General features: G+C 39.5%; 1 non-coding gene across 1 annotated transcript; it reads right to left on the minus strand.

Moving 5' to 3' along the window:
- Nucleotides 1-8,290: 8,290 nt before the first annotated feature.
- On the minus strand, nt 8,291-8,398 carry LOC130959106 (small nucleolar RNA R71). Its single transcript, XR_009078201.1, has one exon. It is a non-coding gene; the product is annotated as a small nucleolar RNA R71 (small nucleolar RNA).
- Nucleotides 8,399-15,218: the final 6,820 nt, after the last annotated feature.

Genomic DNA, 15,218 nt, shown 5'->3' on the forward strand with positions numbered 1-15,218 from the left:
AGTAGGCTTTATGTTCCAGTTCCACGGGCAGATGACAGGCCTTCCCATACACCAATTGGTATGGAGAGGTTCCTATAGGAGTCTTGAATGCTGTTCTGTATGCCCACAGAGCATCATCCAAGCTCTTTGCCCAATCCTTTCTTCGGGCTATTACAGTCCATTCTAGGATTCTTTTTAGCTCTCTGTTAGAGACTTCAGCTTGCCCATTTGTCTGTGGATGATACGGAGTTGCCACTTTATGGCTGATTCCATATCTAACCATAGCAGAGTATAGTTGTTTATTGCAGAAATGAGTGCCCCCATCACTGATTAGTACTCTGGGAACACCAAACCTGCTGAAGATGTGTTTCTGGAGGAATTTTAGCACGGTCTGGTATCATTAGTGGGTGTAGCAATTGCTTCTACCCACTTGGATACGTAGTCCACTGCCACCAGAATGTAAGTGTTTGAGTATGATGGTGGGAATGGACCCATGAAGTCAATTCCCCATACATCAAACAATTCTATCTCTAATATTCCTTGTTGAGGCATGGCATATCCATGAGGCAGGTTGCCAGCTCTTTGGCAACTGTCACAGTTACGCACAAACTCTCGGGAATCTTTATAGAGAGTAGGCCAGTAGAAGCCACATTGGAGGACTTTAGTGGCTGTTCGCTCACTTCCAAAATGTCCTCCATACTGTGATCCATGGCAGTGCCATAGGATCCTTTGTGCTTCTCTGGGTACACATCTGCGGATCACTCCGTCAGCACATCTCTTAAAGAGATATGGTTCATCCCAGAGGTAGTACTTGGCATTTGAAATTAATTTCTTTCTCTGCACGTAGCTGTACTCCTTGGGTATGAACCTCACAGCTTTATAATTTGCAATATCTGCAAACCATGGAGCTTCCTGAATGGCAAAGAGTTGCTCATCTGGGAAAGTCTCAGAAATCTCAGTAGAAGGGAGGGACGCCCCAGCTACTGGTTCTATTCGGGACAGATGATCAGCTACTTGGTTCTCTGTCCCTTTCTGTCTCTTATTTCTATATCAAACTCTTGCAGAAGCAACACCCATCTTATAAGCCTGGGTTTTGAATCCTGCTTTGTGAGTAAGTATTTAAGAGCAGCATGGTCAGTGTACACAACTACTTTGGATCCCACTAGATAGGATCTAAACTTGTCAATGGCATAGACCACTACAAGTAACTCTTTTTCTGTGGTTGTGTAGTTCTTCTGTGCGTCATTTAGAACACGGCTGGCATAGTAAATGACGTGCAGAAGCTTGTTATGCCTCTGTCCCAACACTGCACCAATGACATGGTCACTGGCATCACACATTAGTTCAAATGGAAATGTCCAATCTGGTGCAGAGATAACTGGTGCTGTGACCAACTTAGCTTTCAGGGTCTCAAATGCCTGCAGACACTGTGTGTCAAATACAAATGGTGTGTCAGCAGCTAACAGGTTACTCAAAGGTTTTGCAATTTTCGAAAAATCCTTTATAAACCTTCTGTAGAATCCTGCATGCCCCAGAAAGCTTCTGATTGCCTTAACATTGGCAGGTGGTGGTAATTTTTCAATTACCTCTACCTTTGCCTTATCCACCTCTATTCCCTTGCTTGAAATTTTGTGCCCAAGGACAATTCCTTCAGTCACCATAAAGTGACATTTCTCCCAGTTTAAAACCAGGTTAGTCTCTTGGCATCTTTTCAGGACAAGTGCTAGGTGGTTAAGACAGGAGCTGAATGAGTCTCCATATACTGAGAAGTCATCCATGAAGACTTCCAGAAATTTCTCTACCATATCTGAGAAGATAGAGAGCATGCACCTCTGAAAGGTTGCAGGTGCATTGCACAGACCAAAAGGCATCCTTCTGTAGGCAAATACGCCAGAAGGGCAAGTAAATGCTATTTTTTCTTGGTCCTGAGGATCTACTGCAATTTGGTTGTAGCCTGAATAGCCATCCAAAAAGCAATAGTAATCATGACCAGCTAGTCTTTCTAGCATTTGGTCTATGAATGGTAAAGGAAAATGATCCTTTCTGGTGGCTGTGTTGAGCCTTCTGTAATCAATACACATGCGCCACCCTGTGACTGTCCTTGTAGGAACCAGTTCATTTTTTTCATTATGAACCACTGTCATGCCTCCCTTTTTGGGAACAACTTGGACAGGGCTCACCCAGGGGCTATCAGAAATAGGATAAATAATCCCAGCCTCTAATAATTTAGTGACCTCTTTCTGCACCACCTCCTTCATGGCTGGATTTAGCCTCCTCTGTGGTTGGACCACAGGTTTGGCATTATCCTCCAATAGGATCTTGTGCATGCATCTAGCTGGGCTAATGCCCTTAAGATCACTTATGGACCACCCAAGAGCTGTCTTGTGTGTCCTTAGCACTTGAATCAGTGCTTCCTCTTCCTGTGAATTTAAAGCAGAGCTTATGATCACTGGAAAAGTGTCACCCTCTCCCAGAAATGCATATTTCAGGGATGGTGGTAGTGGTTTGAGTTCAGGCTTAGGAGGCTTATCCTCTTCCTGAGAAATTTTCGAAAATTTCTTTGCCTCCTCTGGTTCTTCTTGATCAGTTTGAGCATCCTTGAAGATGTCTTCAAGCTCTGATTCTAGGCTTTCAGCCATATTGATCTCTTCTACCAGAGAGTCAATGATGTCAGCGCCCATGCAGTCATTTGGTGTGTCTGGATGCTGCATAGCTTTTACAGCATTTAACTTGAACTCATCCTCATTGACTCTCAAGGTTACTTCCCCTTTTTGTACATCAATGAGAGTTCGTCTAGTTGCTAGGAATGGTCTTCCTAGAATGAGAGTTGCACTCTTGTGCTCCTCCATTTCCAGCACCACAAAGTCAGTTGGAAAGGCAAATGGCCCAACCTTGACAATCATATCCTCTATTATGCCTGATGGATGTTTAATGGAGCCATCAGCAAGTTGGAGGCATATCCTGGTTGGTTTGACTTCTCCAGTCAACCCAAGCTTTCTGATAGTGGATGTAGGCATTAGATTGATGCTTGCTCCAAGATCACATAGAGCTGTCTTGGTGCAAGTGCCTTCTAATGTGCATGGTATCAGAAAGCTTCCAGGATCTTGAAGTTTTTCTGGTAAGCTTTTCAGAATGACTGCACTGCATTCTTCAGTGAGAAACACTTTTTCAGTTTCTCTCCAATCCTTCTTATGACTTAAGATTTCCTTCATGAACTTAGCATAGGAAGGTATTTGCTCAAGTGCCTCTGCAAACGGAATCTTTATTTCAAGAGTCCTTAAATAGTCTGCAAAGCGGGCAAATTGCTTATCCTGTTCCGCTTTGCGGAGTTTCTGAGGATAAGGCATCTTGGCTTGATATTCTTCAACCTTAGATGCTGCAGGTTTATTCCTTACAGAAGTGGTTGAAGAAGCCTTTTTAGAGGGATTACTGTCAGCACTCTCAGGGTCTGATCTTCCCTTGGCGTTGAACGCCAGGAGTGGGTGAAGTTTGGGCGTTAAACGCCAACTTCTCTCCTTTTTCTGGCGTTTGAACGCCAGAATGGGCAAGGAATGGGCGTTTAACGCCAACTTTCCTTCCCTTCTGGCGTTTGAACGCCAATAACATTCTCTCTGGGCTCTTACTGTCCTCAGAGGGATTTTGAACAGTGGTTTGGTTATCCTCTGTCAATTGTTCCCTGTTTGGCTTTTTATTTGAGCAGTGGCATCAGTGTCTTCCCACTCCTTAGTTGAACTGCTTGACACTCCTCTGTTATCTGTTTAGATATTTGCTGTTTTGCCTTATTCAACTGTAGTTCTATGCTCTTGTTAGCAACTTTAGTTTCATATAGCATCTCCTTAAATTCTGCTAGCTGTTCTGTCATCAGGAGTAATTGTTGATTAAGCTCAATTATCTGTTCTTGAGGATTAGAGTCAGTGACTACTGCCATGACTTCCTCTTCTGGAGAGAACTCATTGCTAGAGTACAAATATTGGTTTCTAGCAACAGTGTCTATAAGCTCTTGAGCTTCTTCAATTGTCTTCCTCATGTGTATAGATCCACCAGCTGAGTGGTCTAAAGACATCTGAGCTTTTTCTGTAAGCCCATAGTAGAAGATGTCTAACTGCACCCATTCTGAAAACATTTCAGAGGGGCATTTTCTAAGCATGCCTCTATACCTCTCCCAGGCATTATAAAGGGATTCATTATCCTCTTGTTTAAAGCCTTGGATGTCCAGCCTTAGCTGTGTCATCCTCTTTGGAGGGTAAAAATGATTCAGGAATTTGTCTGATAACTGTTTCCATGTCTTTATGCTTGCTGTAGGTTGGTTATTCAACCACATTTTAGCTTGATCTTTTACAGCAAATGGAAATAGTAATAGTCTGTAGACATCCTGATCCACCTCTTTATCATGTACTGTGTCAGCAATTTGTAAGAACTGTGCCAGAAACTCAGTAGGTTCTTCCTGTGGAAGACCGGAATACTGGCAATTCTGCTGCACTATGATAATGAGTTGAGGATTTAGCTCAAAGCTGCTTGCTTTGATGGGAGGTGTGCAGATGCTACTCCCATATGCAGCTGTAATGGGGTTAGCATATGACCTCAGAGTCCTTTTGGACTGATTAATCCCACTTAAGTCCATCATGGACAAAAGGGAAATGATAATTTTTGCAAAGAGATAAATTTTGTTTTTTTTTTGAATTAACCGAAAATAAAATAAAATAAATTAAAATAAAATAAAAGAAAACTAAAATAAAAATTCGAAAATTAAAAATAAAATAAGATCAAAGCAAATTGAGAACTGAATCAATTAGTTAATTAAAAAAGATTTTGAAAACAGCAATTAAAAAGATATGATTGAAAAAAAAATTTTTTTTTTTTGAAAAAGATTTGATTTTTGAAAAGAGGAAAGAGAAAAACAACAAAAAGACACCAAACTTAAAATTTTTAGAAAATCAAACACTAATTTTCAAAAACTTTAAAAGAAAAACACAAAGAGGACACCAAACTTAGAATTTTTATGAATCAAAAAGGGACTAAGAACATGCAAAATCGAAAATTAAAAGAAAAACAAAAGCATGCAATTGACACCAAACTTAAAATATGAAACTAGACTCAACTAAAAGACTCTAAACCAACAAAAATAAAACAGTCATAATCTAAGCAACAAGATAAGCCGTCAGTTGTCCAAACTCGAACAATCCCCGGCAACGGCGCCAAAAACTTGGTGCACGAAATTGCAATCACACTTTTGCAATCCCGCACAACTAACCAGCAAGTGCACTGGGTCGTCCAAGTAATACCTTGCGTGAGCAAGGGTCGATCCCACGGAGATTGTCGGCTTGAAGCAAGCTATGGTTATCTTGTAAATCTTAGTCAGGATATCAGAAATTATCAGGATTGATTGTAAAAAGCAAAAGAACATGAAATGGTTACTTGTATTGCAGTAATGGAGAATAGGTTGGGGTTTTGGAGATGCTCCATCTTCTGAATCTCTGCTTTCCTACTGTCTTCTTCATCAAACACGCAAGGCTCCTTCCATGGCAAGCTGTATGTAGGGTTCACCGTGTCAGTGGCTACCTCCCATCCTCTCAGTGAAAATGTTCCTATGCTCTGTCACAGCATGGCTAATCAGCTGTCGGTTCTCGGTCAGGCCGGAATAGAATCCATCGATTCTTTTGCGTCTGTCACTAACGCCCCGCCTGCTAGGAGTTTGAAGCACGTCACAGTCATTCAATCATTGAATCCTACTCAGAATACCACAGACAAGGTTTAGACCTTCCGGATTCTCTTGAATGCCGCCATCAGTTCTAGCTTATACCACGAAGATTCTGGTTAAGGAATCCAAGAGATATCTACTCAATCTAAGGTAGAACGGAGGTGGTTGTCAGGCACACGTTCATAGTTGAGAATATGATGAGTGTCACGGATCATCACATTCATCCGGGTTAAGAACAAGTGATATCTTAGAATGGAAGCAAGCATGATTGAATAAGAAACAGCAGTAATTGCATTAATCCATCAAGACACAGCAGAGCTCCTCACCCCCAACCATGGGGTTTAGAGACTCATGCTGTGGAAGGTACACAAAGAAAACGTGTAAAGTGTCATGAGGTACGTTACAATGTCAAAAGATCCTATTAATAGTGAACTAGTAACCTAAGGTATTACAGAAATGAGTAAATGACAGAAAAATCCACTTCCGGGCCCACTTGGTGTGTGCTTGGGCTGAACAATGAAGCATTTTCGTGTAGAGACTTTTTCTGGAGTTAAACGCCAGCTTTCATGCCAGTTTGGGCGTTTAACTCCAAGTTTTATGCCAGTTCCAGCGTTAAACGCTGGAATTTCTGAGGCTGATTTGCCACGCCGGTTTGGGCCATCAAATCTTGGGCAAAGTATGGACTATCATATATTGCTGGAAAGCCCAGGATGTCTACTTTCCAACGCCGTGAGAACGCGCCAATTGGGCTTCTGTAGCTCCATAAAATCCACTTCGAGTGCAAGAAGGTCAGAATCCAACAGCATCTGCAGTCCTTTTCAGTCTCTGAATCAGATTTTTGCTCAGGACCCTCAATTTCAGCCAGAAAATACCTGAAATCACAGAAAAACACACAAACTCATAGTAAAGTCCAGAAAAGTGAATTTTAACTAAAAACTAATAAAAATATACTAAAAACTAACTAGATCATACTAAAAACATACTAAAAACAATGCCAAAAAGTGTATAAATTATCCGCTCATCACATTCTCAATTTGTTAGTGTCAGTAGTATACAAACTTCTAAGTTTGGTGTCTTGCATGCATTGTTTATTTGATTTTAGTTGCATTTTGATTATTCCTCATCATTAAAAATTCAAATTTTTTTTAATTTGTGTCTTTTCAAGTCAATAATACAGAGAATTGAAGATTCAGAACATACAGCAGAAGAATTACACAAAAAAAGCTGGGCTTTCAAAACGCCCAGTGAGGAAGGAAAACTGGCGTTTAAACGCCAGCCAGGGTACCTAGCTGGGCGTTTAACGCCCAAAAGGGTAGCATTTTGGGCGTTAAACGCCAGAATGTATACCATTCTAGGCGTTTAACGCCAGGATGGCACAAGAGGGAAGATTTTGTTTTTAATTCAAATTTTTTTCAAGTTTTCATAATTTTTCAAAATCAAATCTTTTTTAAATCATATCTTTTCAATCATATATTTTCAAAATCAATTTCTTTCAATTTCCAAAAATACTTGCTAACAATTAATGATTTGATTCAACATTTCAATTATGTTGCCTTTTCTGTTGAGAAAGGTTTAATATCTGAATCATATCTTTTAAATTTCTTGTTAGCCAAGTCATTAATTTTCAAAATCAAATCTTTTTAAATTGTTTTTCAAATCATATATTCTCAATCATATCTTTTTAAAACTATGTCTTTTCAATCATATCTTTTTATCACATTTTTTTTCAAAATTGATTTTTCAATCATATCTTTTTGATTTCTAATTTCAAAATCTTTTTCAATTTCACTTGATTTCTTTCCCAATCTTAGTTTTTGAAAATCAATTACCATTTTTCAAAATTTCTTTTAACTAATTCACTTTAATTTTTGAAAATTTCTTCTCCTCTTCTCACATCCTTCTATTTATGGACTAACACTCATCATCAATGCACAATTCGAACTCTATCTTTCTTGATAAGTTCGAATTCTTCTACCTCTTCCTTCTATTTTTCTTTTCCTCTGACACCTCAAGGAATCTCTATACTGTGACATAGAGGATTCTATATTTTCTTGTTCTTTTCTCTTTCATATGAGCAGGAGCAAAGACAAAAGCATTCTTGTTGAGGCTGACCCTGAACCTGAAAGGACCTTGAAGTGAAAGCTAAGAGAAGCTAGAACACAACTCTCTGTAGAGGACCTAACAGAAATCTTCAAACAAGAAGAAGACATGGCAGCCGAAAACAACAACAATCCCAACAATGCAAGGAAGGTGCTGGGTGACTTTACTGCACCTACTCCCGACTTCTATGGGAGAAGCATCTCTATCCTTGCCATTGGAGCAAACAACTTTGAGCTTAAGCCTCAATTAGTTTCTCTAATGCAACAGAATTGCAAGTTCCATGTACTTCCATTGGAACATCCTCATCAATTTTTAGCTGAATTCTTGCAAATCTGTGATACTGTCAAGACCAATGGGGTTGACCCTGAGGTCTACCGACTTATGCTATTCCCTTTTGCTGTAAGAGACAGAGCTAGGATATGGTTGGACTCACAACCTAAAGAAAGCCTGAACTCTTGGGAAAAGCTAGTCAATGCCTTCTTGGAAAAGTTCTTTCCACCTCAAAAATTGAGTAAGCTTAGAGTGGAAGTCCAAATCTTCAAACAGAAGGAAGGTGAATCCCTCTATGAAGCTTGGGAAAGATACAAACAATTGATCAGAAAGTGTCCCCCTGACATGCTTTCTGAATGGAGCATCATAGGTATCTTCTATGATGGGTCTGTCTGAACTGTCCAAGATGTCATTGGACAGCTCTGCTGGAGGATCTCTTCATCTGAAGAAGACGCCTGCAGAAGCTCAAGAACTCATTGAAATGGTTGCAAATAACCAATTCATGTACACTTCTGAAAGAAATCCTGTGAATAATGGGACGAATCAGAAGAAAGGAGTTCTTGAGATTGATACTCTGAATGCCATATTGGCTTAGAATAAAATATTGACTCAGCAAGTCAATATGATTTCTCAAAGTCTGTCTGGAATGCAAGCTGCACCAGGCAGTACTAAGGACGCTTCATCTAAAGAAGAAGCTTATGATCCTGAGAACCCTTCAATGGAAGAGGTGAATTACATGGGAGAACCCTATGGAAATACCTATAATCCTTCATGGAGAAATCATCCAAATCTCTCATGGAAGGATCAACAGAGACCTCAACAAGGTTTCAACAACAATAATGGTGGAAGAAACAGGTTTGGCAATGGCAAGCCTTTCCATCATCTTCTCAGCAACAGACAGAGAATTATAAGCAGAGCCACTCTGACTTAGCAACCATAGTCTCTGATCTAATCAAAATCACTCAAAGTTTCATGACTGAAACAAGGTCCTCCATTAGAAACTTGGAGGCACAAGTGGGTCAGCTGAGTAAGAAAGTTACTGAACTCCCTCCTAGTACTCTTCCAAGTAATACAGAAGAGAATCCAAAAGGAGAGTGTAAGGCCATCAACATGGCCGAATTTGGAGAGGAGAAAGAGGCAGTGAGCGCCACTGAGAAAGACCTCAATGGACGTCCACTGGCCTCCAATGAGTTCCCTAATGAGGAACCATGGGAATCTGAGGCTCACACTGAGACCATAGAGATTCCATTGGGTTTACTTCTGCCATTCATGAGCTCTGATGAGTATTCTTCCTCTGAAGAGGACGAAGATGTCACTGAAGAGCAAGTTGCTAAGTACCCTGGAGCAATCATGAAGCTAAATGACAAGTTATTTGGTAATGAGACTTGGGAGGATGAACCCCCTTTGCTCAACAAAAAACTGGATGACTTGACTAGGCAGAGATTACCTCAAAAGAGACAGGACCTTGGGAAGTTCTCAATACCTTGTACCACAGGCACCATGACCTTTGAGAAGGCTCTGTGTGACCTAGGGTCAAGCATAAACCTCATGCCTATCTCTGTAATGGAGAAGCTAGGGATCTTTGAGGTGCAAGCTGCAAGAATCTCACTAGAGATGGCAGACAATTCAAGAAAACAAGCTTATGGACTTGTAGAGGATGTTCTGGTAAAGGTTAAAGACCATTACATCCCTGCTGATTTCATAGTCCTAGAGACTGGGAAGTGCATGGATGAATCCATTATCCTTGGCAGACCCTTCCTAGCCACAGCAAAGGCTGTGATTAATGTTGACAGAGGAGAATTGATCATTCAAGTGAATGAAGAATCCTTTGTGTTTAAGGCTCAAGGATATCCCTCTGTAACCATGGAGAGGAAGCATGAAGAGCTTCTCTCAAAATAGAGTCAAACAGAGCCCCCACAGTCAAACTCTAAGTTTGGTGTTGGGAGGCCACAACCAACTTCTAAGTTTGGTGTTGAACCCCCACATTCAAACTCTAAGTTTGGTGTTGGGAGGTTCCAACATTGCTCTGAGTATCTGTGAGGCTCCATGAGAGCCCACTGTCAAGCTACTAACATTAAAGAAGCGCTTGTTGGGAGGCAACCCAATGTTATATTTATCTATTTCCCTTTGTTATTTTATTTCTTTTATAGGTTGATGATCATGGGAAGTCACAAAATCAATTGAAAAAGCAAAAACAGCATGAAAAACAGAAAGAAAAATAGCACACCCTGGAGGAAAATTTGCTGGCATTCAAACGCCAGTGAAGATAGCAAAATGGGCGTTTAACGCCCAGTCTGGCACCATTCTGGGCGTTTAACGCCAGAAAGGGACACCAGACTGGCGTTTAACGCCAGGAATGGGCAAGAAGCTGGCGTTAAACGCCAGAAATGGGCACCAGCCCGGTGTTTAACGCCAGGATTGGCAGAAGGAGCATTTTTGCACGCCACTTGGTGCAGGGATGAATTATCCTTGACACCTCAGGATCTGTGGACCCCACAGGATCCCCACCTACCCCACCACTCTCTCTCTTCTTCACCTATTCACCAATCACCTCAACACCTCTTCCCCAAAAACCCCTCACCTATCAAATCCCACCATTCTCTTCACTACTCACATCCATCCTTCATAAAACCCCACCTACCTCACCATTCAAATTCAAACCACTTTCCCTCCCAAACCTACCCATAATGGCCGAACCCTACCCCTCTCTCCACCCTTATATAAACCCATCTTCACTCCTTCATTTTCACACAACCTACACACTACTTCTCCCCCTTGGCCAAAAAACAAAGGCACCTCCATCTCCTCTATTTCTTCTTCTTCTACTCTCTTCTTTCTTCTTTTGCTCGAGGACGAGCAAACCTTCTAAGTTTGGTGTGGTAAAAGCATTGCTTTTTGTTTTTTCATAACCATTTATGGCATCTAAGGCTGGAGAAACCTCTAGAAAGAGGAAAGGGAAGGCAAAAGCTTCCACCTCCGAGTCATGGAAGATGGAGAGATTCATCTCAAGGGTGCATCAAGACCACTTCTATGAAGTTGTGGCCATAAAGAAGGTGATCTCCGAGGTCCCTTTCAAACTCAAAAAGAGTGAATATCCGGAGATCCAACATGAGATCCAAAGAAGAGGTTGGGAAGTTCTTACCAACCCCATTCAACAAGTCGGAATCTTAATGGTTCAAGAATTCTATGCCAATGCATGGATCACCAAGAACCATGATCAAAGTATAAACCTGGACCCAAAGAATTGGCTTACAATGGTTTGGGGGAAATGCTTAGATTTTAGTCCAGACAATGTAAGGTTTGCATTCAACTTGCCCATGATGCAAGGAGATGAACACCCTTACACTAGAAGGGTCAACTTTGATCAAAGGTTGGACCAAGTCCTCATAGACATTTGTGAAGAGGGCGCTCAATGGAAGAGAGATTCAAGAGGGAAGCCGGTTCAACTGAGAAGGCATGACCTCAAACCCGTGGCTAGGGGATGGTTGGAGTTTATCCAACGCTCAATCATTCCCACTAGCAACCGGTCCGAAGTTACTATAGACCGGGCTATCATGATTCATAGCATCATGATTGGAGAGGAAGTAGAAGTTCATGAGGTTTGATGAGCGGATAATTTATACGCTTTTTTGCATTATTTTTAGGTAGTTTTTAGTAAGTTCAAGCTACTTTTAGGGATGTTTTCATTAGTTTTTATGTTAAATTCACATTTCTGGACTTTACTATGAGTTTGTGTGTTTTTCTGTGATTTCAGATAATTTCTGACTGAAATTGAGGGACTTGAGCAAAAACTCTGAAAAAGGCTGACAAAAGGACTGCTGATGCTGTTGGAATCTGACCTCCCTGCACTCGAAATGGATTTTCTGGAGCTACAGAACTCCAATTGGCGCGCTCTCAACGGCGTTGGAAAGTAGACATCCAGAGCTTTCCAGCAATATATAATAGTCTATACTTTATTCGGAAATTGACGACGTAACTTGGCGTTGAACGCCAAGTTCATGCTGTTGTCTGGAGTTAAACGCCAGAAAAACGTCATGATCCGGAGTTGAACGCCCAAAACACGTCATAACTCGGAGTTCAACTCCAAGAGAAGTCTCAGCTCGTGGATTGATCAAGCTCAGCCCAAGCATACACCAAGTGGGCCCCAGAAGTGGATTTATACATCAATTACTTACTCATGTAAACCCTAGGAGCTAGTTTATTATAAATAGAACACTTAACTATTGTATTAGATCATCTTGGGACGATTAGTTCTCAGATCATGGGGGCTGGCCATTCGGCCATGCCTGAACCTTTTACTTATGTATTTTCAACGGTGGAGTTTCTGCACACCATAGATTAAGGGTGTGGAGCTCTACTCTACCTCAAGTATTAATGCAATTCTATTTTCTTTTATTCAATTCTCTCTTATTCTTGTTCCAAGATATTCATTCGTACCCAAGAACATGATGAATGTGATGATTATGTGACGCTCATCATCATTCTCACCTATGAACGCGTGTGATTGACAACCACTTCTGTTCTACATGCAACAGAGCTTGAATGTGTATCTCTTAGATTCCCCAACAGAATCTTCGTGGTATAAGCTAGATAGATGGCGGCATTTATGAGGATCCGGAAAGTCTCACCTTGTCTGTGGTATTCCGAGTAGGATCCTGGGAATCCGGAAAGTCTAACCTTGTCTGTGGTATTCCGAGTAGGATTCCGGTAATGAATGACTGTGACGTGCTTCAGACTCGCAAGTGCGGGCGTTAGTGACAGACGCAAAAGAATCAAGGATTCTATTCCAGTAGGAGCGGAAACCAACCAGTGATTAGCCGTGCTGTGACAGAGCGCCGTGAGCTAGTTTTCACTGCGAGGATGGGATGTAGCCTTCGGCCAGTGTGATGCCTCCAGACGATTAGCCATGTGATGACAGCGCAGAGGACCATTTTCCCGAGAGGATTAAAAGTAGCCATCGTCGAACGGTGAACCCCTATACACAGCTTGCCATGGAAAGGAGTAAGAAGGATTGATTTGAAGCAGTAGGAAAGTAGGCGTCCTTGAGCCATACAGTCTCTCCATTCGCTTATTTGAAATTCTCACCAATGAATCTGCATAAGTATTCTATCCCTTTTATTATTTCTTCTTTTTATTAATTTAAGAAACTATAACCCAATTTAATCTGCCTAACTGAGATTTACAAGGTAACCATAGCTTGCTTCATACCAACAATCTCTGTGGGATCGACCCTTACTCACGTAAGGTTTATTACTTGGACGACCCAGTACACTTGCTGGTTAGTTGAACGGAGTTGTGAATTCAACTGGTGCCATAATAATGATTTCATACAAATACAAGGAATATGGATCACAATTTCGTCCACCAAGTTTTTGGCGCCGTTGCCGGGGATTGTTCGAGTATGGACAACTGACGGTTCATCATGTTGCTCAGATTAGGTAATTTTCTTTTCAAAAATCTTTTTCAAAATTTTTCTTTTCTTTTTCGTTTTTCTAACTTTATTTTCGAAAAAAAAAAAATTTAATAAAAATCCAAAAAAAAATAAAATCAAAAATATTTTGTGTTTCTTGTTTGAGTATTGAGTCAATTTTTAAGTTTGGTGTCAATTGCATGCTTTAAAAATTTTTCCTTGCATTTTTCGAAAATCCCATGCATTCATAGTGTTCTTCATGATCTTCAAGTTGTTCTTGATAAGTCCTCTTGTTTGATCTTGATGTTTTCTTGTTTTGTGTTGTTTGTTGTTTTTCATATGCATTTTTTGTTTGTTAGAGTCCATGCATTAAAGATTTCTAAGTTTGGTGTCTTGCATGTTTTCTTTGCATAAAAATTTTTTCAAAATTATGTTCTTGATGTTCATCATGATCTTCAAAGTGTTCTTGGTGTTCATCTTGACATTCATAGCATTCTTGCATGCATTCATTGTTTTGATCTAAAAATTTCATGCATTGAGTAAATTTGTTATTTTTCTCTCTCCTCATAAAAAAATTTCAAAAAAAAAAATATCTTCTCCTTATTTCCCTCCAAATTTTCGAAATTTTGGGTTGACTTGGTCAAAAATTTTTAAAATTAGTTGTTTCTTACAAGTCAAGTCAAAATTTCAATTTTAAAAATCTTATCTCTTCAAAATCTTTTTCAAAAATCATATCTTTTTCATTTTTTTATTATTTTCGAAAATTTTAAAAATTATTTTTTTTTTCAAAAATCTTTTTCTTAGCTTTTATATCTAATTTTCGAAAATTAGCTAACAATTAATGTGATTGGTTCAAAAATTTGAAGTTTGTTACTTTCTTGTTAAGAAAGGCTCAATCTTTAAATTCTAGAATCTTATCTTGTAGTTTCTTGTTAGTTAAGTCATTTTAAAAATTAAACCTTTTTCAAAATATCTTTTTCTTAAAACTTTTATCTTATCTTTTTATCTTATCCTTTTCAAAATTTTATATTTTTCAAAATTTGATTTCAAAATATCTTATCTAACTCCTTTTTTCTTATCTTTTTAAAATTTTGATTTCAAATCTTTTTCAATCAACTAACTAACTTTTTGTTTGTTTCTTATCTTTTTCAAAACCACCTAACTACTTCTCCCTCTTCTATTTTCGAAAAATATCTCTCTCTTTTCAAAAATTCTTTTTAATTAATTAATTGTTTCAAATTTTAATTTCAATTACATTTATCTCTAATTTTCGAAAATCACTAACCTCTTTTTCAAAATTTTTTTCGAAAATTCCCTTCTCTTTTCTTCTTCTATTTAATTATTTAATTACTAACACTTCTCTTCACCTCTCTCCATCTAATTATCCAAATCCCCTCTTCTACATTCTTCTCCCCTTTCTTTTTCTCTACTAACATAAAGGAATCTCTATACTGTAACATAGAGGATTCCTCTTTCTTTTCTTGTTTTCTTCTCTTTCATATGAGCAGGAACAGGGATAAAGGCACTCTTGTTGAAATTGATCCAGAACCTGAAAGGACTCTGAAGAGAAAATTAAGAGAAACTAAATTACAACAATCCAGAAACAACCTTTCAGAAATTTTCGAACAAGAGAAGGAGATGGCAGCCGAAAATAATAATAATGCAAGGAGAATGCTTGGTGACTTCACAAAGCCAACATCCAAGTTTGATGGAAGAAGCATCTCCATTCCTGCCATTGGAGCCAAGAACTTTGAGCTAAAA

Source organism: Arachis stenosperma, chromosome 10, assembly GCF_014773155.1.
Source record: "Arachis stenosperma cultivar V10309 chromosome 10, arast.V10309.gnm1.PFL2, whole genome shotgun sequence".
NCBI classification, from domain to species: Eukaryota; Viridiplantae; Streptophyta; class Magnoliopsida; order Fabales; family Fabaceae; genus Arachis; species Arachis stenosperma.